Source organism: Monodon monoceros, unplaced genomic scaffold (genome assembly GCF_005190385.1).
Source record: "Monodon monoceros isolate NGI ecotype Baffin Bay Population unplaced genomic scaffold, NGI_Narwhal_1 Super_Scaffold_12, whole genome shotgun sequence".
In the NCBI taxonomy this organism is placed as follows: Eukaryota; Metazoa; Chordata; class Mammalia; order Artiodactyla; family Monodontidae; genus Monodon; species Monodon monoceros.
The window spans coordinates 104,798,094-104,825,392 of record NW_021703768.1 but is presented as its reverse complement, the minus strand read 5'-3'; the positions used below and the strand labels follow the sequence as shown (position 1 = coordinate 104,825,392).

At 41.0% G+C, this 27,299-nt stretch overlaps 1 pseudogene; it reads right to left on the bottom strand.

The window, feature by feature from the left end:
* Positions 1-8,186: 8,186 nt before the first annotated feature.
* LOC114891816 lies at positions 8,187-8,597 on the bottom strand (annotated as a pseudogene).
* Between the last annotated feature and the right edge of the window lie 18,702 nt (positions 8,598-27,299).

The window sequence follows — 27,299 nt, the reverse complement described above, 5'->3', positions numbered from 1 at the left end:
AATCCCAGGGTCAACAGCCAATCTTTGGACATATTTTTCAATAGAGGAGCTTTCTTTTCAACAATATTTTATCAGTAAGGCTCCATGCTAGCTGCAGTGAGTGATACAAATATATTTTAAGAAATAGGTCTTTGCTCCAAAAATGGAGCTAGGAAGATAAAATATATGGAATTGAAAAGTTAATGAACAGTAAAAGAGGGAAGGGCTTCCCTGGTGGCGCAGTGGTTGAGAGTCTGCCTGCCAATGCAGGGGACACGGGTTTGTGTCCCAGTCCGGGAGGATCCCGCATGCCGCGGAGCGGCTGGGCCCATGAGCTGTGGCCGCTGGGCCTGTGCATCCGGAGCCTGTGCTCCGCAACGGGAGAGGCCATAACAGTGAGAGGCCTGCGTACCACAAAAAAAAAAAAGAGGGAAGAAGGCAGTAAATCAGGCTAATATTTCTTGAATGTCTGTACTACCTAACATCTTTTGAGTCTATGTGGCATCTCTGCTAGATAATTTTATAATCACATCTCATTTAATCCTTGCCAAAACCACATTTTTACAGATGATGAAAATATATCTTAAAAAGTTTAAGTAGTTTGGCCAGAATTAAGTGGTCATAAGAATGTGGTCTTGCCAGAATTGCTTGATTCATTCAAGAAAAGTTTATTAGCCTTTTATATTTAAAAGGAGGCAAGGTCATTTGAGACTCCGATGATTTAGAAAAGCCTAGTGGAAAAGGTGGAGTTTGAGTTAAGCTCTGAAGAATGAGGAGAAGCTGGAAAAGCAGAAAGGGAAGGGAGGAGGGCTTGTGAGCAAATGAACAGGCGTGGACCAGGCGTGTACGTGAGAGTGGAGAGTTTGTGCGGGAGCGGTAAGGGAAGAGTTTTGAACATTTAGATGGAGGCTGAATTATGAAGGGCCCTGAATGCCAGTGGGCCGTTCAAGCTTTATCTTGTAGGTACTGGGAATAAAATGAGGAAAGACTAAGCTGATGGCCATGTGCATGATGCTTTAGAAGCAGAAGGGGATGAGTGGACTCACTACTGCAATCACCTGGTGATACAGTTGTTTCATTTAGGCAGCAACTACCGGTCTAGGGGAGGTAGCTTCGAAGTAGTGGAAACAGTATTGACTGAACTCTTATGTAAGATGTTGAGTTCATTCCTTATCATAAGAAATTGTGCCAGAGATGAGATTTGCTGAAACTCTAGAGCATGGGTCACAAACTCAAATGCCTTCAAGAGCCAGAAGGTAAGGAAAACCGTGAGGCGGGAGGGAGGCATAGAAGTCAGCAGAAAGTGCTAGAAAAAGAGGAGCGCTCGTGCCTTCCCTAGAGCTTGTCAGTGTTAAACTACAGATGCTGATGGGAGGGTCTGAAGGCAGGTGTGGCTTTTGCACTGAATTTCACTTCGTGATATGAGATGCCCATGAGCAATCTTTAAAAATTTGCTAGTAGTTACATCTGGACTTTATGCTCAAACAGGAATAAGGTTCTGAGGGCACATGGCCACTAAAAGAAAATGTGACTGATTGCTTTATTTAAATGGATGGCAGTTGACTGCTGTGCATCAGTCTACACTTGCAGGCACAGAGCTGCCATTGTTGGACCCCTTTGACCGTTTAGATGTGGCCTCCGATCAAAGCACTTCGAGCCTTTGCCACAGCTTTCAGTTTTATGTGTGAAAATTAAAACAAAGACCAGGTGATCAAAGAGAAATAACTGGAGTAGGACATTTTTGTCAATATAGCTATAAAAGGAGCAGAGACACTGGCAAAAGAATGAATAATCTATGATAACAACCAGAATACAATGAAAACAAAGGTAGCAGAGACCTTTTATAGCCTTCCATGGAAAGGGAGATTAATAAGCAAGACCAAACAAGACAAAAACTGACAACTAGCAGGCAGTTTTAAGTAAGACCAGCAATGATGGAAACACCTCATTTTTCTGATGCTCTCCAGTAAGTCACAGTGCTGTGTCTTTATAAACAGAGATTGTAGAAGAGTCTGACATAGAAAAGAGAACAATCAATGTGGGCTCTCCCACGTGGTGCGTTCAGTTAACATCTCTGGACTTTTTTCTCTTCTACTATGTGAAGAGATAGTAGGCTAGATCTGGCCTGCTGACAAGTTCTGTTTGGCCTCTACCATGTTTTGTAAGTAGAAATTTCCTATACATTTCGTAGAAAACACGGTTATCTGGCCTTGCCTGGAAAATCAGACCTGACAAGAGTATGGCAGCAGTTGGCTGGTACTAAGCTGTAGAGGTCCCTTGTGACCTCTGTAGTTTGCCTCAGTCTCCAGCCTTCCTCAGTACCTCACTCTGCTTGCTTTGTTTCACTTACTCTCATAACCTGCATTTGAGTTTGAAAGCCCCAGCCTAGATGATGTTGAAAGTCTTCTCTAGTTCTAGTTTTCTCTCCTTAAACCTGGCTCATTAAAGTTTTCCTGTAAGATTTTTTTCCTTCTTCAATGAAACGAGGTCCATAGTTCCAAGGATTTCATCTTGCGCAATGATGGTAACATTTGGTTATGAGAAATGGAATATTTCCTGCCATATCAGTAAACAAAGGATGTCACAGTCACCAGCGATTGCAGCCACCACCGATGGTGAGCTGGTGAGCCCTGAGGAAACTCAGGATGTGAAAACACTGGATACTGGCCCCAGATAGCTGAGGTGCATGTCAAAGGAATGATTTCAGTCTGCCCAGACTCTAGCACCTTCCCATACACAGAAAAGTGCTAAATTCCTTAACTTGGGATATCTGGTTTTCTTTAATTTACAATAATCTTCTGATGTCCAGACTACCTGCCTTTTGTTGCAAAACTTCTATATAACCTAGCTCCTCCCTTTGCCTCCTTGGAACAGTTCTCTCAGGGTTACTTGAGGTGCTGCCTTCCAGGCTTGAAGTCCTAAAAATTGCTGCCTAACAAAACTTAACTCTCCACTTTTACGTTGCGCGTGTTTGTTTTTTCAGTCGACAGTTATTACATCCAACCATTCTGAAGTCCACAAATAAGGAACAAATATGCCTACTGGTGTCAGGCTAGATAGGAGATGGGGATTCATGCCTGTATATTCTCCTCCTCCTAGAGCTGTGGGAATTGGATTTTGAGGCACAAGACCAAACTGAAACTACCAGATAAACAGAGCTTGAAAACCAGCTTTCCAAGGAATGGAATATAAATTTCCATTTATAAATAAACTAGATTTCCTCTACAATTAAGTAACATAAACATTTGTGCTTTAGGATTTATCTGATGGATTATGCTTTGTTCAGGCTAGTATTAAAAAAATTAGTTTGTATACTCTACACACATACTGCTGCCATTTGAGCAAAGGAACATATGGCCTGGTGGAGTTACGTGGAGATTCAGACTTCATCGTGGAATAGCCATATATGGCAAACCAGTGTTGGGTGTAATGTGAATTTATCCACATTCCTGGAGTGGGCTGTGTAATGTTGTGGTTTAGGGTGTGGGTTTGGGGGTCAGGTTGCCTGGATCAGAAGGGTGGCTCCATTATTTCCTTGCTGTGTTACTTTGGAAAGGTACTTAACCTTTCCAAGCCTCCGTAAAAATGGTAATGAAAATAGTATCATTAAAAGACTATTGTGAGAACTTGATGATAATGTAAACTTCAAGCATGAAGCCTGTGCGTAGTAAGCATTCAGAAAATGCTATTGATGGTGAGGAGGGAAGAGTACGATTTGAGCTGGTCATATTTTCTCTAAAGCTGAGTGGATTATTATAATATAATTGAAAGATATGATTTCCTTTTCGGAACGTCACATCAGCTGAGTGTCTGCATGTGGCTTGTGGAAGACTTAACCCCAGAGGGAGAGCAAGGGTTAACAATTCGGGTCCATGGAGTGTTGACATTGGTGCTAATGGCCCCATCAAGCAGCCTAGAATACTCCAGTCTAACTAATGGATGATGTCATATCTAAAGTCCCTTCCTCTTGCTTCAAGCTCCTTTATTCTGTGGTTTCTAAGATTGGAGAGGGGTTAGTTCCTCCCCTAAAGTTGTGAGCCCTTCTCTGAGAGGATATAGAGAGACTGACTGTGTTGCCCATGATGGAAAACTATTACTGTCTGCAGCAGTTGGTCATTTTAAAGAACATTTTGCTCCCAGAAAGATTAGAAAGTTGATCTTGCTGTTCTGGAAAGGTGATCTTGCTGTTCCAGTAAACATGGCCACATCAGACTTAAAGCAATCTTTCTTTTCATGCATTTGGTCTCTGTCATATTAGGGAAAGAAATTTGAAAACCCAAGTTCTCTGACTTGGAGCATCTGCCAACTTCCAGAGTGTAAACACTCCCACCATGGCTGATTTTAAGCTACCAATGTGATGCCACTGAACATGGCTTTAGGAAGAGGTGCTGACCACTAGCTCTTGTGAGCCGGTACAAGCTGACTCCCTCACTCCGCAGTAAACATTTAAATGTTTCAACTTCAGGGCATGGTAAATGTATGAATATGGCCCCAGAGTTACCATATTTTAAAAACTGCGTCCTTTGATTTAAATAGCGTTATCATCTGACAAATTGCATAGGAGTTATAGTATATTCTGTCTTGTTTGATTTTACACAAATTGGTAATAATTTCCAGAGAAATATTTATGAACATCATACGATTTTTCAATGCCCCCATAAGGGGTTTTTGGGTATTATTTTTAGTGTGGTTAAGTAATGTGGTTGATGTGGTCCATAATGTTGTACCATAAGGTTTTAAAAACATAGTTTTTTGGTTTATAAGACAAAATATAAGGAAGAAAATTTAAAAATCATCTGTAATCCTCAGTTCCCAGAGATAATCACAATGACTATTTCATCATCAAAATTATGTTTTTCTCTAAAGGACTGTCAAATTGTTTGGTAATCCTGGAAATACATCCAACATTTACTAAATGGATTTTTATTATTTTTAAGGGGCCTTGCATTCAAAGTGAGGAATAGACAATCTCCTCAGTTCCCTCCCCACAGCTGGAGCACCAGGGGCCAGAGGAGTTGACATAGGGCCAGAAAAGACATGTTTGGAGAAGTCCATGAAACAGATTTGAGCAAGATTTGTTTGGGAGTAAACATAACACTGGCCAAAATGTTTCTGAGATTAGTCTAGAAACTAAATGGTAGATAATGAGATTCTGAAAGAAATAGGGACCTAAAGATATTTCATGTTATAGATGTATCATTTGTGTTCAGAATGGTCAGATGACCCACCCAAGGTCACATGAATAATTAGTGGCAGAGCTGGGGCTGCCCTCCTGGCTCTCTCTTCACTCCTGGCCTGGTAGTCTGGCTCCTGTTCCCACCGTGCGGCTCTGTAGAATTCCTCCTGCTGTCACTCACGGGAGAATGAAAACATACGAGGGAGTCTCAGCAACAGCCCATCTGTATCTACTATTGTCTTTATACAGGACAAGAGAGGAGCACGATTACATAATCTACAGCCTTTCATTTCCACTGCTATTGTGTGAAGTAACAATTTTTCTTTTATTCTTAGGTATTAACTTTTTTAGGCTTTGTCATTAATCATAATATTTAAAAATGTCCCCAATTCTCTGAATTTTAGGGATTTTCTCCCCATATTTTGCTATTGGATTCCAGGGCTAGTAAATATTTTATTTAAAAACACAGACTCTCCGTGTTTGAATTCTTATGATGCAACTTAATAGCTTCAGTTTTCTAATCTGTAAAATGGGAATAATAGTATTTGCCTAATAGGTTTGTTGGGAAAGTAAATTAGTTAATACTTGCAAAGACTTTGAATATTGTCTGGCACATAATAAGCACTCAGTAAGTTGCTATAATTATTACCAACATTTATAATTATTTTTACCAACATTTATAATAAAATCATAGGGCCTTATAAAAAGTAACTAATTATCTGTTTTTGAAGGTTTTAAAAACAGCCTCAGATACCATGTACGGAATGTAAAGTCCACCTGTTTAAAGTGTATAATTTAGTGGTTTTTAGTTTATTTACCGAGTTACACAACCACCACCATTATCTAATTTTAGAACATTTTCCACACTCCAAAAAGAAACCTTGTACCCATTAGCAGTTACTCTCCATCCCCCTACCGCCTCCTTCCTCTGCCCTCAGCAACAGCTAATCTATTAATGTAATTGCTCTATATGAGACATTTCATATCTCAGCTATAGAGAGGGAAAGTACCTATTCTGGGTATTTTATATAAATGGGATCATACTGTATGTGATCTTTTGTGGCTGGCTTCTTTCACGTAGCATGCTGACAGGTTTTGTCCACATTGTAGTGTGCGTCAGTAATTCATTCCATTTTATGACCAAACGGTATTTCATTGTATGGATATACCACATTGTATTTATCTATTCTTCAGGTGGAGGATATTTGGGTTGTTTCCACTTTTTGGCTTTATGAATAATGCTGCTATGGAAACTTGTGTACAAGTTTCGTGTGGCCATATATTTTCAATTACCTTGGTTGTACACCCAGGAGTAAAATTGCTATGTTTGACTGTTTGAATAACTACCAAACTGTTTTCCAAAGTGGCTGCACCATTTTAACAGTCCAACCAGAGATGGATGGGGGTTCCAATCCCTCCATATGCCTGACAGCACTTACTATTTTTTTTTGATTATAAACATTCTAGTGGATTTGAAATGGTGTATCATTATCCTTTTGATTTGCATGTTCCTAATGGCAAATGATTTTGAGCATTTTATCTGTGCATTTATATCTCTTATTTGGAGAAGAATCTATTTAATCCTTTGCCCATTTTCAAGTTGGGTCGTCTTTTTTATTATTGAGTTGTATCCATCATATATTCCAGATATGAGTTCTTTTTCCAAAATATGATTTGCAATACTTTCTCCCATTCTGTAGTTGTCTCTTCACTTTCTTGATGGTGTCCTTTGAAGCACAAAAGTTTTTAATTTTGATAACATCCAATTTATCAATCTTCTTTTATCATTTGTGCTTTTGGTGTCATACTTAAGAAATAATTGCCTAACCCAAGGTCTTCTAAGAGTTTCTTCTAAGAGTTTTAGCATTTACATTAGTGTAAGGTCTTTGATCCACTTTGAGTTAATTCATTTTTTTAAGTTAATTAATTAATTAGTCTGCATTGGGTCTTAGTTGCGGCATGCGGGATCTTTGTTGTGGCAAGTGGGCTCTCCGTTGTGGCGTGTGGGCTTCACTCTAGTTGTGGCATGTGGGCTCCAGAGCACTCGGGCTCCGTAGTTGTGGTGCATGGGCTTAGTTGCCCTGCGGCACGTGGGATCTTCGTTCCCCGACCGGGGATCAAACCTGCATCCCATGCATTGGAAGGCAGATTCTTAACCACTGGACCACCAGGGAAGTCCCTGAGTTAATTCTTGAGTGTATTATGAGGTAGTGGTCCAACTTCATTCTTTTGCATGTTGTCCTAGCACTTAACTCTTTTGCCAGTTTTCCTAACACTATTGTTGAAAATGAACTGACCATAAATGTTAGGGCTTATTTCTGGCTAACTATTTAACAATATTATTAGAAAGTTATTCACAATTGGTTAATTTGATCACCACTGTTTCTTTTGAAGACATGTGTTTTTATATTTTTCACGTAGTCTACATAAGTCCAGGGCCAGGATATTTGGTATTTTCCCTTTATCCTTCTTGGTAATCCTTAAATCATGTTTTTTAGGTGGTTGTTTATTTCACCTGTTTGTAACAGTGGTATAACAAAGAATATTAATAATGATGATTCTCTACAAAATCTTCAGGCATTTAGAAGAGCATGAACTACTATCTCTTAAATACCGGCAAAGAGAAAGATTCATTTACTAATATGTTTCTATTTACTGTTGATTACTTCTCTTCAATTTAGCATTCATCTTGTAATTTTTTTAAAAACAGCGACGAATAGTGAGGCTGGCCGAATTTACAACAGCTGACTGTGATGGTACTGTCTGTGATAGTTTAGTATTAAAAATTTATTTCATGGTATCTTTTAAGATGTGAGTCAGGATATAAGCATGCAATTTATGGAAGAAGAAATGTTCATCGCTAATAAACAAGTGAAAAATATTCTCTACTAGTTATAAAAAAATGCAGACGACCCAATTGGGTAACAAATTGGCAGAGTTTTTTATAAAGATCACCACATTTATGATGATGGTTGGTAGGCTTTTTGTTTTGTTTTGTTTTGGTATTTTTAATAACTGAAAAAAGACAGACCTAAAACTGCAGCTTCTGGAAAAACCATTTGTTCTTGCCGGTCTCGTATCTCTCCTTGAACTTGACCTTGGTGTCTCACTGGGCCTTGTGTTTGAGAGCAGGGTCTCTGAAGACATCCTTGTTGACAACAGTTTTGTCCAAGGGGATATCCACAGACTACCTTGTGGGCATGAGGTGATTATAACTATAAACTTTCATAAAAGACTAGATCTTTGACCCCTTGGTGATTTTCATCTTGTTCATTGCAGCTGTCACTTTGCAGGGATAGCGGTCGATTCCAGCCACCAGAGCATGGCTCTAGGGTCGGTGTGAGGTACCATCATCAGTGTTCTTCACAATGACTTCTTTGCGTCTGGAGTAGCATCCAGCCAGGATCAGAACCACATTCTTGGGTTTCATGAACTTGCCCATTTCAGCAGCACCACTTGGGACTACAGCCGGTGGTAGGCTTCTTAACATGCATGTGTGCAATGCTGGAAATGATTCCATAAAGGAGTTCTCACCCTCATTTTGCAGAGGAGGACGCTGAGGCTCAGCAAGTTTCATGAAGCCATCTCATGTCTCACAGCTTGTACGTCACCAAGCGGAGACTCAAACCTAGGTATAGCTACTGACCAACCCCTCCATAGCCACAGGGAGAGTTTAGCCCAGACTGGTTAGAAGTCATTGTCAGATTTCTGGTAAACCAGAGTTTGCATTCTGCCTTATGCACCTGTGAAAACTCTGCAGAGTAAGGTGTGGTTTGGTGATTGGGCTGGGCCATCATGGGGGCTGAGGAAACAGACTGTTTTTCTGAGAAACTGTGTTCCAGTGGTTCTTATTAGGTTTTCAGGGAGGGAGGGTGAAGAGTGGAAGCGAACTTATTTGTTGTGTAATTTCTATATGCCAAGCACTTTATATATAGAAACTTATTTAATCTTCCTCTAATGCTGGAAAACAGGTAATTTCTCACCATTTTGGAGATAAGGAAACCAACCTGAAGAGAAACAGTTTCTTTTCCTAGCTTACACCTTCAGTTAAACAGCAGCAGAGCTGAAATTTAAATGCAGGCGTACAGAATCCAAAGCCATATGTCTTTTCACTATTGTACACATTCTCTGCTAAAGGAAAATAGAACACATGGTTCCTAGTTTCTTCAACCTACTTACATATTATATTATGTTTTCTGCATGACTCATACAGTGTTTGCCTTCACGGTATCTGTGTGTACCTACCGCGATGCCTTCAAAAGTCATTCTGGAGACCTTTTTTTTATTGCCCCACGTCTGAGCTGAGCCTGAGCACCTTCCCATAAAAGAATCTTTTGCAGATAGGATTCTTTGAGGGATGTTTAAGCAATTGTAGTTGGAATTGTAAAGGAATTTTCCAAAAATTCAATACCTCTCCATATACATGGTGCACTGCTAGTAGTTTTACAAACTTTAAACTAGAAAACACAGTAAAAGCCAAAAAACCAAAAGCCTAATCTACAGTGTCTGTTTACAAGGAAGTCAAAGAAGGTAACCTAAAACCTAACCTATCTTTCTAGATTAAAAGGAACTTAAAACCAAAATTTGGGGCTTCCCTGGTGGCGCAGTGGTTGAGAGTCCTCCTGCCGATGCAGGGGACACGGGTTCGTGCTCCGATCCGGGAAGATCCCACATGCCGCGGAGCGGCTGGGCCCGTGAGCGGCTGGGCCACTGAGCCTGCGTGTCTGGAGCCTGTGCTCCGCAACGGGAGAGGCCACAACAGTGAGAGGCCCGCGTACCACAAAAAAAAAAAAAAAAAAAAAGAAACTGCCCCCAGTGGGCAACCACAGATCTCCATGTGGAGCCTTTCTGTCCTTGACATACCCAAAAGACATTTTACAGAGCAAAGAGGCAATACTCTACTCTCAACTACCTTTTCCAGGTCTGGGACCTGTCACTTACAGTTCTAGGTCTGGATCCATGGGCTTCACTGCTTTCCCCTGGAGCCTACTCTCCTAGGGCATGAGTTGTGCTCGGAATGTCTGCTGGGTGCTCCTCTTTGCTGGCAGGGCCTGTTGTCTTTTCCACATCTTCCAGAGGCCAGCTAATCTTCAAGAAGCTCTGAGGAGTGCCAGCAAGGAACTTTGAGTTTACTCCTGATCTGGTCAATAACAGCCCTTTCAGCCAAGTGGCCTGTTCTTCCCTCACAAGTGGTATATCAGAAGGTTTCTCTTTCAGAGTACGGTCAGAGGGACGGGTCAGCCACACCTGAAACCTATACGTGAAGGTGAGCAATTGACCACAGAGACATTCCATATGACTGCTAAGATAATAACTTCTCATCTCAGGAGCTTCATCTTATCTTGAGGCTGCTGTGGGGTTACTTTCATTGACCCCTTATTCACGGTGATCTACGTCTTACTACAATCCTGATGTCCTTCCTCACTTTAGAAGACAGTGAGTATCTGCTACCTCAGAGGTTCCACCCTAATTCTCCCTAAATGGTCCTCAGTTTACGTCCAAAAGTTCACGACTGTACATTATTTAAATTAAACATGCCAAATATAACAACTTTCATATTCATTTGGATTAAACATACCCAACATAACAAATTGGATATTATCAAAATATTGATAAAATATCAATATTTTATCGCCCATGTCTCATCTGTGCTTTCTATAATCAGAATATACTTTTTTAAATGAACATGCTTTATACTGTATTCATCACAGAAGTTGATCTTTTTTATTCTTCCTTTTTAGCTGTTCCACCATGACACTAATGCAAACACTGAAGTTGCTCATTAACTAGGAGAATAATAAAATGACACGAAATTTTTTTTTTACTCTATTTCAAACAAAAGTCTAATTGGCTGAACTCAAATGTAAATATTTTTAAATATTTAATTCATTTTAATCTAAGACCACTGCAAAACAAATTGTATGTGGGGAGAAGATTTATTTGTATAGGAAATACTAAGATGAAGATTTACATAGAGAAGAAAGAGTGCAATTTGCTTGAGTTCAAGACTAGATACTAGAGACTTCTATGTGTGAGATTATTAAAAATGCACATAACTTTTATTCTCTATCCTCCTTTTCCTACTCTTTCAAGCAGAATGTGCTCTTCTGTCCTGTGTTAGATTGAAGGCATTGATGATCTCAATTAAATTAATGGCTTCTCTGTATCCATACTGTTTGTCTGATAACTTTGGAGTACCTGCCCCTCTAACATGGGCTGCCTTTGTGGCTTGCTTTGGCCAGTACACTGTGATATTGTGACAGGTCTGAGTCAAGAAGCCGTGCGTGTTTCTGCTTCCCCTTTGGCTTCTCTATGGTCACCATGACAACATGCCTGAATTAGGGGCATGCTCCAGGTGTGACCGCGTAGAGCAGAGATGAGTCATTCCAGCTTTCATAGACCACTCAGCTCCCAGTTGACCTGCCATCTGACACATGACTGAGCCCAGCCAAAATCTAATTGGTCTAGATCAGTAGAACTAATCACTAGCTTAGTGATTAGTTAGATCACTAGAACTACCCGCTAAGCTGTGGATCCATAAATAATAAGTAGTTGTTTTGAACCCATATGTTTTGAGATGGTTTGTTATAGAGCCATAGCTAACCGCTTCAGATTCTACGTTCATACTATTAATGCGGTAAGATGATAACAGCGCCTCCTAGGGGCAATTTTATTTTAACTGTTGTCAACTGCTTGAGCTACACGAAAGTCACTCCAAGAGGCTTCGGTTTCAGTAAGTGAGCAGGGGGAGCTTAGGTGGTGCAGTGGAATCTTCCTGGGATAACAGCTGAATATGTTTCAGAAGCCTCTTGTCATCAGAAATAAGGAAAGGTGGGTAGAGGACATCTTTTAAAGATCTTAAAATCGTACTTGGTAGACCTTCACCCTGTTGCCACCACGTGCCCCTCCTCCCCAGCCTCCCCTTCAGTCCTCCTATGGAAAGTCCTCCGTGGAAAGCCTACAGCAGCACCAGCCGGCTACTCACTTTTGTCAGGTCTGTTCCAGACGTGCTTCTCACCTCTCCCTCGACCGCTCTCCAGGTTTTTGCATTGAGTCTAGCACGCCTTCTTCAGTGTAAGACGAAGCTGGCTTCCAATCCAGCTCATGCCTGACGTGTTATGGGCCCTCAGACACGCTAAGGTTTGATGTCTGTGTGCCCCAGTTTTCTTCTCTGCAAAACTGTAATGAGAAAGGGCCCTCGTCAAAGCTCTGTTCTTTGTCTCCGAGGCTTAACCTTACAGTTAGGGAAAGAAATTAGGGAAAAACAGAAGCTATCGCTTTTTAAAAAGTTGGTTCAATGTACTTTTGGCCACTGGTAAAAGATACTTTCTACTGATTTAGAAACTTTGAGTTATGAGCCAAAGCTTTAGCAAATATTAACCCTCATTTTACTGTCCTTATTATTAACAGCCAGATAAATGAAAGTTCAGGAATTTTACATGATGTGAAGGATCCAAAGTCACACACGTGACTGCAGGTGAAGCCATAAATATAGTAACAATCTGATCATCTACTTGGTACTTAAAAAAAAAAAATCTACCTCCCACTCTGTATTATGGATATGAAACACAGTCATTCTTAGGCAACTTCTCCTAAACCTCATGGGTGCATATAAAGGAACTTGAGGCCTTCTATAGGCATCGCTTCAACCTGAATGCTTACTATACACACCTCATAAACTCAGCTTTTAGGAAAAGGGCAGGAACAGACTACTCAGAGGGGAAGGCTGGTGGGAAAGTTGGGGTGATGTTAGTAACAATAGCAGTATCTTAACAATGGTATATTCTGTTATAACGAGTTCCAAGGTGGGAGACTTTATCCCCCTTGTCCTCAGATGTCTCATCTGTAAAATGTGGGCTTGGAGTAAATCAGTGCTTTCCTATGGACACTTTTTTTACTGAGTCCAAGCTCACTCTGCTCACCACACGACAGGCCAATAAATTGGGAGATGAGGTGTTGAGGCAAGGAATACGACTTTATTCAGAAAGCCGGGTGTCCATGAAGATGCTGGACTAATATCCTAGAGAACCATCTTATCAGGGTCTGGATGCTAGTTTCTTTTATAGAACAGAGAAGGGGAGGAGGTGAGGAAGTAAAGTAAAAAGGCCATAAGTCTTGCAAAACAACTCATGGTTTGGCCAGCCTCAGGGAGGGGATGCGTTAATTTCTTCTTTCTTGAAGCCATTCACAGGTGGGCAGGGTCGAAGTATTTCCCTGTGAGTTGAACAAAGGCACTTTAGTTTAACATTTAGGTAGAGGGGCAGGGTTCCCCAAGGGCGGCCATTATGTATGCCAATAGCTATAGACAACATCATTTTAGTGATTATAGTAGCAAAAGTAACTGAGAGCAAAGATTAAAGTAAAAGAAACAGATCCAACATGGTGCCAGATTTTGTTCTTCCCTGTTACACTTTCTCCAGCCTGTATGAAAGTTGGGAAATGCTGGGTACAAGTTCCATTCCTTAGAGAGCTTTGTGAGGAACTACATTTAAGAAATCTGTTAAACTTCATTTTTTAAAAATTTATTTATTATTATTGTTTTTGCGGTACGCGGGCCTCTCACTGTTGTGGCCTCTCCCATTGCAGAGCACAGGCTCCGGATGCGCAGGCTCAGTGGCCACGGCTCACAGGCCCAGCCGCTCCGCGGCATGCGGGATCTTCCCAGACCGGGGCACGAACCCGTGTCCCCTGCATCGGTAGGCAGACTCTCAACCACTGCACCACCAGGGAAGCCCTTATTTATTATTTTTTAAGATTGAAGTATAGTCAATTTAGTGTTTCAGGTGTGCATCAAAGTGATTCACTTATACATACATATATATCTATATATCTATATCTTTTCTCAGATTATTTTCCATTATAGGTGACAAGATATTGATTATAGTTCCCTATGCTATACAATAGGTCCTTGTTGTAAGAAATTTGTTAAACTTTATTAACTCAGGCTTAACAGAGATCCTGGAAACCTATGAACACCTTAGAAGAACCTCATTTTGGAAATGTGGAGACAGATGATTATCAAGATTTCCTTCCACTGTAAAGACATCTGAGCTAATGCAAAGATTTTAGCTCTGTCGTAATTTACTGCAGAGTCCACTTTTACCAAGGCATGAAATAGGGAAGAAAAATCATGTTTTGTTGATTGTCTACTCTGTTGGGCACACAGATATTTTAAATATTCCTCAATTTGTTCCTTGCAATAACCATAGGGACTATTATTATTCTCAGCTTATCAATATTGTTCTCTAGGTGATATTCAGCCTTATGGCTCTAAATTCTGTTTGTATGCTGATGACTATCAAATCTTATAATCTCCTCCTAACTTTTCCCATATTAAATAAACATCTCAGACTTACTGTTACCAAACCAGAATCTTAAAGTCACAGCTCTCCTCCAAACCTTGCTTGTCCCATTTTACCCTAAGTAAGTAGCTTCCCCACCCATCTGGTTGATCAGACAGCAATTTAGGTGTTGTTGATTTCTCTCACCCCTTCACTCCCCACAAGCACTCCACCAGCAAGTCTGATTGGCCATACTTTCAGAGCACAGCTAGAGTTTGACCACTTCTCTCCATTCCACTCTTACCTCTAATCCAGCTATCATCATCCCTTATCTAGATGACTGCAGCAGTATTGCAATTGTTCTCTCTTCTTCCACTGTGCTCCTCTACCAACAGGAACCAAGATGATCCTAAAAAAGAAAGAAAAAGAAACAGTATTGATTTCCTCCTTAAAACGTTCTGATGATTTCCCATTTTATGTGAGAAAAGCAATCTATATTGCAATCTAGGGACTTTCCTGGTGGTCCAGTGGTTAAGACTTCACCTTCCAATGCAGAGGGTGCGGGTTTGACCCCTGGGCAGCTAAGATCCCACATGCCTTGTGGCCAAAAAACCAGAACATAAAACAGAAGCAATATTGTAACAAATTCAATAAGGACTTTAAAAATGGTCCACATCAAACAAAACAAAACAAAACAACTTTAAATTGCAATGTATGGTCCTGATCGGGTCTTTGCTCACGTCTTCAACCTCATTTGGCTGACGCTTCCCTCAACTGTCTTTCTTCTTGATCTGCAACATAGCAGATGTTCCTACCCCAGGACTTTGGCACCTGCTCTATCCTCTGCCTAGATAGCTGGATCTCCAGCTCTTCTTGTCATCATTCACTCCTGGTCCAAATGGCACCTCTTCAGGGATGCCTCCCCTGACCACCCTGTCAAAAATAATCCTACATTGTGTAGAAACTGTCACATCACTCTGCTTTATTTTTTCAAAGAGTTGCCACTCTCTCATTATTTTGTTGATTTACATGTTTCTCTCAAGTAGAATGCAAGTCCATGAGATTTCTATCTTGTCTGTTTTGGTCAACCCTGTATATCTATGTTAGTAGGTATCCCAGTGCCTGCTATATATCATTACTCAGTAGGTATTTGCAGGATTAATAAAAGAAATACGTTGTCTTGGTCAGCTTTCCAGCTTTTTTTCTGTTCAGTACACATTTAAAAATACTTAAACACGTGTAAGGCTACATACATGTCCTCGAGCAGATTTCAAACAAATGTACTCTTCAGAAAAATTCTGAAATGAGATTATCGTCACACAGGATTTTTTAATGGGAAGAAACTCTGGAAATAAAAAAGGATAAACTGTTAAAGAAGTTAAATACTTTTGCATAGAGGCAGTGGGAGTTAGGACAGAATAAACTGATGATTCTGGTATATTTTTGAAGTCATGGTTTTTTGGGAAAGGGCGGAGATAAGAGCTACAAATGGTTAAATACAGCTTTCAGGAATTTGTCACATAATTCTTTCTTAGTCCATCACTCATTGCTGGTGAAGCCACTACTCACAGTGGATTTCCTTCTTCAAAACATTTGCACTCAGAAAGGAAGATGCTAAGGGAAAAACAAGCCCTAGATCTGCCTTCCCCAAGACCCACTCAGAGCAAGACTATTACGGCTAAAATAAATTCAAGGAGAAAATGTCACACTGATGCTGAGTATTGATTTTGATGTGTTATACCCTTCTTCTAAAAGTTGGGGCGATGTGGAGGAGAGCGATAAAAGGGAAAATGAATATACTGTTTACTCAAAGGGAAATATACACGGAAAGTTCCATCTTCAGAATCCTGGCACCATCTAGTGGTTAATGAATCCCGTTTTAGAGACCAGTCATTTTCTTAAATGGTAGTTCTCAGACTTCCCTGGTATGTCTCAGAATCATACAGTGAACTCACGCAAATACTCCACTCCTATAGATGTTGATTCTCTAGGTTCGATGTGGGTCTTGGGCATGAGAGTTTTTAAAAACAAGGTACCCAGGTGATTCTACTTTAGCTGATGGTTTTAAAACTACCTTTTTGGAAATAGCCGCTTGTTTGTATGACTTTCCCTCTCCTTTCCTTTCTCTCTTGTAAGAAGTATTTATACAGGATATTTTATACGAAAAGATCAAAGTGAATTTTGAGCAATACTGTTGTGAAATTTTGAGGATTTTGTGACATATTCAAATCAAACCAGAGTCGAGAAGTTTGTGTATGGGGGTTGGGGTAGGGTGGCCCCAAACCAGCGTGGCTAATAATTGCTCTGGTCAGCCAATAGCCAACTAAATGGGACAGATGTCATTTGTAACCTATTTTCAAGGGTCCTCTTCAATTGTCCATCATCTTCTGTCCTATTGATTTTAATAATTAAAACTTTTTACTCTCTCATTTTGAAGGTTTAAATCATCTTAGATTTACAAAACATTTGCAAACATACCAAAAATTTTCATAATCTTTCATCCAGTTTCCCCAAGTGATAATACCTTACAAAAGCACACCACAATGATCAAAATCAGCAAACCAACATTGATACAATACTATTACCTGGCACATAGGCTTCATTTGAATTTTTCAGTTGTTCCACTAATGCTCTTTTCTTGGTCTGCAATTCAATCCAGATTCTCATGTTGTATTTAATTAATGTCTCCTTAGTCTACAATCTGTGATGCCCCTTAGTCTTTGTCTTTCATTAAACTTGATTTGACCCTTTGAAAAATACTGAACAGTTATTTATAGAATATCAATTTGTGTTTTTAAAAAATTTTATCTTATTGAGGTATAGTTGATTTACAATATTAGTTTCAGGTGTACAACATAGTGATTCAAAAATTTTATAGATTATACTCCATTTTTAGTTATTATAAAATATTGGCTATATCCCCTGTGCTGTATCCTTGTAGCTTATTTATACATAGCAGTTTGTACCTCTTAATCCCCTACCCCTATGTCTTGAAGATATACCACATCTTCTTTATCCATTTGTGCTGATGGACATTTAGGTTGCGTCCGTATCTTGGCAAATATAAATAATGCTGCTATGAACATTGGGGTTCATCTTCTCGAGTAAGTGTTTTTGTTTTCATCAGATATACGCCCAGGAGTGAAATTGCTTGACCACATGGTAGTTCTATTTTTAGTTTTTTGAGGGCACTCCATTGGCTGCACCAATTTACATTCCCACCAACAGTGTAGGAGGGTTCCCTTTTCTCCACATTGTCTCTAACATTATTATTTATGGTCTCTGATGACAGCCATTCTGACAAGTGTGAGGCAAAGTCTCATTGTGGTTTTGATTTGCATTTCTCTGATGATGAACAATGTTGAGCGTCTTTTCACGTGCCTGTTGGTCATCTGTATGTCTTTTTTGGAATTATGTCTATTCAGGTGTTCTACCCATTTTTAAATTGGGTCATTTTTTGATATTGAATTGTATCAGCTGCTTATATGTATTTTAAATAAATTTATTTATTTTATTTATGGCTGCGTTGTGTCTTTGTTCCTGTGCGCCGGCTTTCTCTAGTTGTGGCAAGTGGGGGCTACTCTTCCTTGCAGTGCGTGGGCTTCTCATTGCGGTGGCTTCTCTCGTTGCGGAGCATGGGATCTAGGCGCACGGGCTTCAGTAGTTGTGGCTCGTGGACCCTAGAGTGCATGCTCAGTAGTTGTGTTGCACAGGCTTAGTTGCTCAGCAGCATGTGCGATCTTCCCAGACCAGGGATTGAACCTGTGTCCCCTGTACTGGCAGGCGGATTCTTAACCACTGCACCGCCAGGGAAGTACCTGCTTATATATTTTGGATATTAACCCCTTATTGATCCTATTATTTGCAGATATTTTCTCCTATTCAGTAGGTTGTCTTTTCATTTTGGCAATAGTTTCCCTTGCTGTGCAAAAGCTTTTAAGTTTAATTAGGTCCCATTTATTTATTTTTGCTTTTGTTTCCTCTTGACTAAGTTCAGGTTATCCATTTTTGGCAAGAAGTGATGTTTGAGTTCTTCTCTGCACGGAATCATGAAACACATGATGTCAATTTACCCCATTACTGATTCATGAGAATCTGGGATTTGCACAACCACCTTGGGAGCTCCTGGAATTTCCCAGGAGACCTTTGATATAAGGCTTCCTAAGACTTCCCAAGGAAATGGATCTTCAGATATGACCTTAGACATGGAACAGCAGCGACAGTGGCACATTGATTCACATTTGGTTGGCTGCCCTGTGATTTCACCTGTGGCTGTACTGGACAATTCCATGCAGGCTTCCACTAATTTTAAGGTGACATTGTCTCCCATTAAGTGCTTCACCTAATGCCTCGGGGTTTCCTTTGGTGTTACACATGTTGTGAGGAACTTTCTAGGCCATGGTATGTGCCCAGCATGGAAGCACAGGGAGGCTAACACCTTTGCGAGCAACCCTAGCTGGTGGGATAGTGGCTTCATTATAAAGGGTTTTGAAAGGCAGGCTCAGAATTTTATCCCCCAGACAGAAGTGTTTAAATGAAGCATGATAGCAGGGAGAATTTTAATTTGGATCCTCGATACTTTGGTGGCAACAAGGAGATTAGATTGGTATAGGAAGTAAATGCGGGCAGACACAGATACCAGGAGTCAATTAGAGTTGTCCTGATTAGAAATAAATTGGGCCTAAATTTGGCAGCAAAGTGCTGTAGAAATTTAAAGTTGGAGACATGATAGTAACCTAAAATACACCAGACCGTTTCCTTACTCATTTGTTATGTTACATAACAAAACAAGAGGTAACTGAGACGGGCTGTGGGTACTAGTCTCAGTTATCTCTTGCTGCAAAACAACACTTCCTCAAATTTAGTGGCTTAAATCAAAAACTTATTTGTTCAAAAAGTTGGGCTGGGCTCAGCTAGACAATTCTTTTGCTGCTCTTACCTGGGGTATATTCAAGAAGTCTTCTGAGGGCTTGTTAGTACATATGACTCGTGAACAACATGGATTTGAAGTACGGCGGTCCACTAATACGTGGATATTTTCCGTAGTAAATTCTATGGTACTACGTGTCCGAGGTTGGTTAAACCTAGGATGTGAAGGAACTACGGCTGCAGAGGAACAGTGTATGTGGAGCACTGAGTTTAAATTATACGTGGATTTTCAAGTGCATGGAGCCTCGGTACCCCTAACCCTCGCATCATTCAAGGATCAACTGTATGTTAGTCAGGATTCTCCAGATAAACAGAACCAATAGGATATATACAAACATACTGGAGGAGATTTACCATAGGAATTGGCTTACAGCTATGGAGGCCGAGAAGTCCCACAATCTGCTACCCGCAGGCTGAAGAACCTGGCAAGCCAGTGGTATAATTCAATCTGAGTCTGAAGGCTGAGGGCAGGAGAAGATGGATGTCCTAGTTCAAACAGAGAAAGAATTTGCCCTTCCTTGGCCTTTAAGTTCCAACGGGTTGGAGGATGCCCGCCCGCGTTGGTGAGCTCAGATCTCTTCACTCAGTCTACTGAATCAAATGCTAATCTCTTCCAGAACTGCCCTCATAGACACAACCAAAAATAATGTTTTAACAGCTCTCTGGGCATCTCTTAGGCCAGTTGAGTTGACATGTACATTAATCATTCTCACCGAAGCAGGTTTGTTTTGCCCGATGCACAGCACGCCAAAATGCTGAGACAGTGAGGTTTGCAGCAGGGAGTGGGTTTATTCAAAAGGCAGCCAAGTAAGGAGACCAAACAAATCTTAAATATGCCACCCCGAGGGTATTTATGTGATAAAGTAACGGGGTATTCATGGGCTGGATCTGAGGCGTGGGGAGCGCTGATTGGAAAAACGTGCCGCAATTGCCATTCTGCGCAGGCGTTAAGTCAGCTCCACCCCTCTGCACGTTCAAACGGGCACGGAGCAGACACCAGCGCAGGCTCAGTTGGAGGTTAGGAGGTCCTATCCAGTTTTAACCAGCTCAGCTCGAATTAGACACAGCTGGCTGCACGTTCCTGGAGCGTGAGGCAAGCAAACATCTTACTGCTTAGGTTATGTGCTACTTAAAGGACATGCAAGTTTTAAAATGACCTAGAGTAGTGAAGTCAGGAGATATGGATTTCACTCAACCAAGATTTCCCCATCACAGTCAGGGACTTCAGACGAGAGGGCTTGTCTTTGCTCCACACGACATCCTCCTCCAGCAGGTGGGTTCAAATGGAATCTCCCGTGGAATCAGCAGGTACAGGAGAATGAGAGCAATGTTGCAAGGCCTCTAGAAGCCTGAACAAAGAGTCACAGTGTCACTTCTGCCTACTTCTATTGGTCAAAGCAGTCACAAGCTGACTCAGTCTCTCATTGTGAGGAAAGAGACCGCCATCTTTTTTTTTTTTTTTTTTTGGTTATACGCGGGCCTCTCACTGCTGTGGCCTCTCCCGTTGCGGAGCACAGGCTCCGTACGTGCAGGCCCAGCGGCCATTGCTCACGGGCCCAGACGCCCCGCGGCATGTGGGATCCTCCCGGACCGGGGCACGAGACCGTGTCCCCTGCATCGGCAGGCGGACTCTCAACCACTGCGCCACCAGGGAAGCCCGAGACTCCCATCTGAAGGAGCTAAAATAACTTAAAACCACTTTTAATTTAATCTAGCATATTTTAGTAGCCATTGAAATGAATTTTGGGTGTCATATCCTCTTATATGTGGATTTGGTTTTAAAACTAGAATTCATATTAGTCATGTTCTGGCACAAATCATTTCTACTCTTTTTTACTAATACCTTGGCAAATATTCCAGCGCCGCCTCTATTTTTTTTTTTTTTGGCGGTACGCGGCCCTCTCACTGTTGTGGCCTCTCCCACTGCGGAGCACAGGCTCCGGACGCGCAGGCTCAGCAGCCATGGCTCACGGGCCTAGACGCACCGCGCGTGGCCTGTTGGATCTTCCCGGACCGGGGCACGAACCTGTGTCACCTGAATCGGCGGGCGGACTCTCAACCACTGCGCCACCAGGGAAGCCCTCAATACCTCTATTCGTGTTCCTAATAAATATTTTAAGCCGGGACCCTTGAAATCTCTGATAGGTTTAGGTAAACTTGTGTAACGTGAAAGATGTAGGGAAAATTCTTAGATTCTCAGAATATTTTCCAGATTCACTGGAATCAATTACTGTCTTTTAAAAACTAGAGCAAATGTACTTCAAATGAGTTATTTTTTAGACTATTTTTGTGTGTGTGTGTGAATTGGGTTTTTTTTTTTTTTAAGGATATTTTGTTTTCAGAATGTGGCATCAATATTTATGGGAATGTTTTGATAATTGCTCTAATAAACATCTTCATAACAGAATGAAAATGTTTTAAATGCAGGGAGTTTTAAGAAGCACTAGTAATACTCCAATAAAGATGTTAAAAAAAAAAAGTCAAGAGGAGGAACTAGCTGTTGAGGCCTAAAAAAAGAGCTGTCAGAAGTAATAAGAGAATTGGAAGATTATCATATCAAGAAAATGCAAAAGAAAAAAGTTTAAAAAAAAAAGCACTAGTAAAAATTTCAGTATCTTTTTTGTTGTTGTTGTTTGTTTTTTGCGGTACGTGGGCCTCCCACTGTTGTGGCCTCTCCTGTTGCGGAGCACAGGCTCCAAACACACAGCCTCAGCTGCTCCGTGGCATGTGGGATTACCGGACCGGGGCACGAACCCGTGACTCCTGCAGCGGCAGGCGGACTCTCAACCACTGCGCCACCAGGGAAGCCCAAATTTAAGTATCTTAAATATCGGAATTAGCTGGTAACAATGGTTTAGTAACTTATAAGCTTTCATAAAGCGAGAGTTCACCGTAATGGCAATATCTAAAACTTGCAAAGAGATTTTTTGATCACCTGTATTTAAAAGAGGCAGAAACAGAATGCAGATGTCTTTTTATGCAAGGACTTTTTGGTTAAATATCAAACAGTGTGTGAAAAGGTGTGGTAAAATCTGACCCCTTACAGAGGTGCTGCCTTCACAACCACGGGGCTCTGGAGGGAGAAACCCACAGGCAGAGAAAGAAAGACTGTGCTAAAGACACGAGGCAGAACCAGCCTAGATCAAAACCTTTTCAGAAGGCCAACGTTTATTTTCTTTTGAACCAGGATCCCTGGCTCAGTTCTGGGCATTTCTTTCCAAACCTGCTCTTCTGGCTTATCTCACAGGGTGCTTTTTTACTATTCTGTTTCTCTGCTCAGACAGCTGCTTCTTGACAATTGACTTCAAGCTGTTTCAAAAGGTCATCTTAGTCACTGTTTCCTCTTTTGACTAAAGCTCTTGTATTCTAACCCTGGGATCCATGTGTTTTCCTCAGAGCACTTGTTTGTTTAGATGCTCCTGAAACAATAACAAAAAAGGGATAGTTCTCTATGGCAGTGACAGTGAACACACTGTTGCCACAAGTGAAAACAAAGATGAATCTCACCAGTGTAACTTGGAGTGAAAGGAACCGGACACAAAAGAGTATACACTGTATGAATCCATTTACGTAAAATGAGAATATAGGCAAAGTTCATCTATAGTCTGACCAGAATAGGGGTTACAGAGTGGGGCTTTTGGGGTGCCTCACTAGGTACTGGTTACATTGGTGGGCTTGCTTTGTGAAAATTTATTGAGCTGTGCATTTATGATTTTTGCACTTTGCTATTTCTTTGTTACAGTTCTTTAAAAAATAGAACAATAAAGGAAAAATGGTTCTCATTGACTCTCAAGGGAAATCTGAGATTGGGTATCTCTAGTGGTTTGTCAAGGAAAGAATCGTTAAGTTGGCAACATTTATTTATTTTTTCAGACCCACTTTATTGCACTGTTGATTTTGATTTTATTGGGTTTTGGTCTCCATCTAAACCACACTTAGGAGGTCAAACATCCAGTAAATCAGTGGCAATCAGAAACAATGAAAACAATACAAAGCAAAGCAAAATACAACGTGATTAGTATTGCAGTGCTGTAGGACTGTATTTTATTGAAAGAAGAATCGCCATGCTCCACTAAGCCAAGAAGCCCTAAGAGGAAACTGAAAACTAAACATTGATATCACTGAAGTCAATGTTATCTAGACAACTTCTCTTTTTGTTCACCCCCTGAAAACATAATCTAAGACTATGCCATTTGATATTTCTTGGTTGATTCTGTTCAGCAGAGAGTTGTATATTCTTTCTTGAAAGGGAAAGGGAAAAGGAAGTCATATATACTGATAAAACTAATGAAAAACTTCATACTTGCCAAAATTCACATTTAAATATTATTTATACATTGTTGTCAGACTTTTATTGTTTTCTAGAACAGTACTGACTGCTCCCACAGTTGCTGCCTCTTCCAGGACATTTGTGGATTGTAATAGAATGTTGGACATAATGCCTGAATTCACCATTCCCTCCTACTAGTAGAAAGAGTGGAAATAATATCAATGACACTGTCCTTAAGACTCTATCCCCTGCATATCTGGGGTGTTACTTTCAAGCTGGAAATTGGAGGATGAAAAATAAATTAGCAATTTCAATTGCCGCTGTTGTATCAGGGATACAACTGTGATGGGTGGAAATACAGTTCATCCCTGGGATCCAGAATTTAAGCTAAAATGAATGCTTTATCGTATCTTGTGAGCCTGGTCCACAGGTTGAGGGATTGAATTTAGTTCAATAAACTTTTATTGAGTGGCAGTTACTGTATAAAACATTAGGGATAAAGCCAGAATTGTGGGAGAGATAAACATATACATAAAAAATTATAACACAATATAAGTGCCATTATATAGAAATTTAGGAATGGCTTCATTCACACAGAAAAAAGTGACTATCCTCGTGCCACAGATGCTATAGAGGAAGATCTTAAGAGCACTGGGAATTTAACAGGTAGACAAGGTGGGGAGGACTTTATAAGTAGTAGGAAAAGCACAGAGGCTTGAATTTCCATGCAGTGAGCAGTAAATGATGAAAAGTCTGTTATGTTAGCGGCTGGGGGAAATGGAAGGCTGGGAATGGAGCAGGAAACCTAGGCTAGAGACAGGTTTGGGGGCTTAGATACCCTGGGAAGGAGTTTGGATTTTACCTAAAGAGCAGCAGCAGGATTGTAAGAAGAGGAGAAGCATGATCCTCCCTGTGTTTTAGGAAGATAAGGTCAGCAATGATACGGGTGGTGGGTTATAGAGGGGAAAGCAGACAAGGAGGTCAGTTAGGAACTGTTGGAATAATCAAAACTCTGAACTAGACTAAGGAAGCAACTTCTTGGAAGGCAGAATTCATCCTCTATTTAAATGTCATTGCACACAGTTGATGGAATACTATAAAAGCATGAAAACTACAGTGTTGACTTATTAATATAGAAAGATGTCCAAAAGATATTGTTGAATGAAAAAGTTTACAAAAACATGAGCAATAAGATTCTGAATCTATCTATGTATGTATGTATCCATCCATCCTTCTACATAAAAACAAAATGAAAGATTATATAGAATATACTAAAATGTTACCAATACTCTTTACTTGCTAGTAGGCTTTCAAGTAGTTTGGGAAAAAGCAACTCAGATGCCCAGTTAAGAATTTAGTATGTAGAAGCTTAGAAAAATATTCTTATTTACTGAAACCTGGTGGATGGTCTGGCATTTCAAGAGGAGGGGGGGATATGCAGAACCAAGAGGAGTATAAAGAGGGGTCAAAAGATAACAAACAGAAATAAAAAATAAAAATATGAGGACAGGGCTTCCCTGGTGGCGCATTGGTTGAGAGTACGCCTGCCGATGCAGGGGACACGGGTTCGTGCCCCGGTCCGGGAAGATCCCACATGCCGCGGAGCGGTTGGGCCCGTGAGCCATGGCTGCTGAGCCTGCGCGTCCGGAGCCTGTGCTCCGCAACGGGAGAGGCCACAACAGTGAGAGGCCCGTGTACCGCAAAAAAAAAAAAAAAAAAAAAAAAAATATGAGGACACAATATAGAAATGGGAACTGAGAAGAGAAGGCATGGGAACAATTTTATCTACAGTGTGTGTTAAAGTTTATCTCTGGATGTGTTTCAAATTGTTTCTTATTGTCAAGAGTCTAGGATGTTGCTCTTTGAAGATGGTGGTGGTGGTTTGAATGGTTTCTTAGGGACACTTCCAGCTCTATGATTCCTTGTATCATCTGGTTCCACTGTACCAGTGTATGAAGGGAACTAACAGTATTATTGTAAGTATTCTTTCCTGACTTTTTCACAAGACAGAATTTGCCACAGATGCAAGATTGAATTGATGCTTTTGGATAATATAATTTACATGCAATCGTTTGGGACCAAACTGGCTTTACTAATTCAGAATAAAACCTCATAGAAGGATTGGGGTTTGAAGAGGTAGCCAAGGAAAGGAGGAGTTTAGAATTGAAACAGAGGAAAAGGAAAAGAATCACTGAGGTTAATTTGCAGGAGGATAAATATATTTATGATGAAAGAGGTCAATAGTCATGGTACCGTTTGCTATTTCAGTGTTATAAGAAAATGAGGTTCAAAGGAAGAGGCACCAATGTTAAGTCAATCAGCAAAGTCCCTCTTGGGTTTGTACTATGCCCTTGTGAGGATCACCTCTTGAAAGTGCTCATCCTCCTGGGTCTTAGGACCATCCAAGCTCACCTTCTTTTCTTCTTTACACCCAGGCATTGGTTGCTTGATTTACATATTGATTTTCACCACTCATTCTTTCAACAGTGCTTCTCTCTGGTTATTTAACTTCTTTTTGCTTCTGTTCCTTCATTTTTTTTTTTTTTTGGCGATATGTGGGCCTCTCACTGCTGTGGCCTCTCCCGTTGCGGATCACAGGCTCCGGACGCGCTGGCTCAGCGGCCATGGCTCACGGGACCAGCCGCTCCGCAGCATGTGGGATCTTTCCGGGCCGGGGCAGGAGCCCGCGTCCCCTGCATCGGCAGGCGGACTCTCAACCACTGTGCCACCAGGGGAGCCCTGTTCCTTCATTTTTAAAGGAATAGAGTAATCCTAGATTGTTAAAAGATATTTAAAAATCATGGAACCCTTTGAGCAGATAAACTTAGAGATTTTCTGGCTGAAGTTGGGGTGGAAAGGCAGAACTCCATCTGGCTCTTCTTACTCTCCCAGCGCTCTCTAAAGGGGCTCCACGGAACCCAGTTTGAAAACCACTGACCTGACTCTGCTTCCCAGAGTCAGGAGAGATTACTGGGGCCTGGAGTATCTTAAGGACAGTAAAGACCCTGTTGAGATGATATTTTGCTTTTCCCATAACATTTTCAGCTGGGTTTCTTAAAAAGAACAATTTGTGTTACTGTGGTCATCTAATGGTTGGGCCCCCAGGGTCAGTTTTTGTGTTAGAGAAAATGAAATAGAGTTATCAGAATCAGGAAGACTGTTTCCTTATCTGCCACTGTCTTGCTGAATGGCCTTTTGAAAATTGCTCAGGATCGCCCTTTATTTCCCCCTCACTTTTCCATAAAGGTGCTGTGAAGACCTCCGACTGGGATGTACACCACTTTGAAGTTCTCGGAGAAAAGAGGGAGCTGGTATATGTCTTTCAAAGTGGTATCTTTGTACCTGATTGAGTGCAGGAGATTTGAACTCTTCTGGACCTTGATGTCTCTGAGTGTCTCCTTGTCTGGTAGAAAACTCTTAGCTACTTCCCCTCTAAGGGCTTGAGTAAAGAGAATTGGTATTGCATCTTTTGTGGAAAGCATTCCCTGCTGCCATTTTGGTCCTCCCCTCTGAACATATTGAATGAAAGGAGTGTAGAAGTGTCCTCCTTTAAGGAAAAAAAATCATCTCATTGTTCTGTTGCCATATCAGAGATGCAAGTCGTTTCCAACGGATGGCCCTTCCTTGACCCTCCAAGGCTGCTGGTTAGCACAGACTGCAGAGA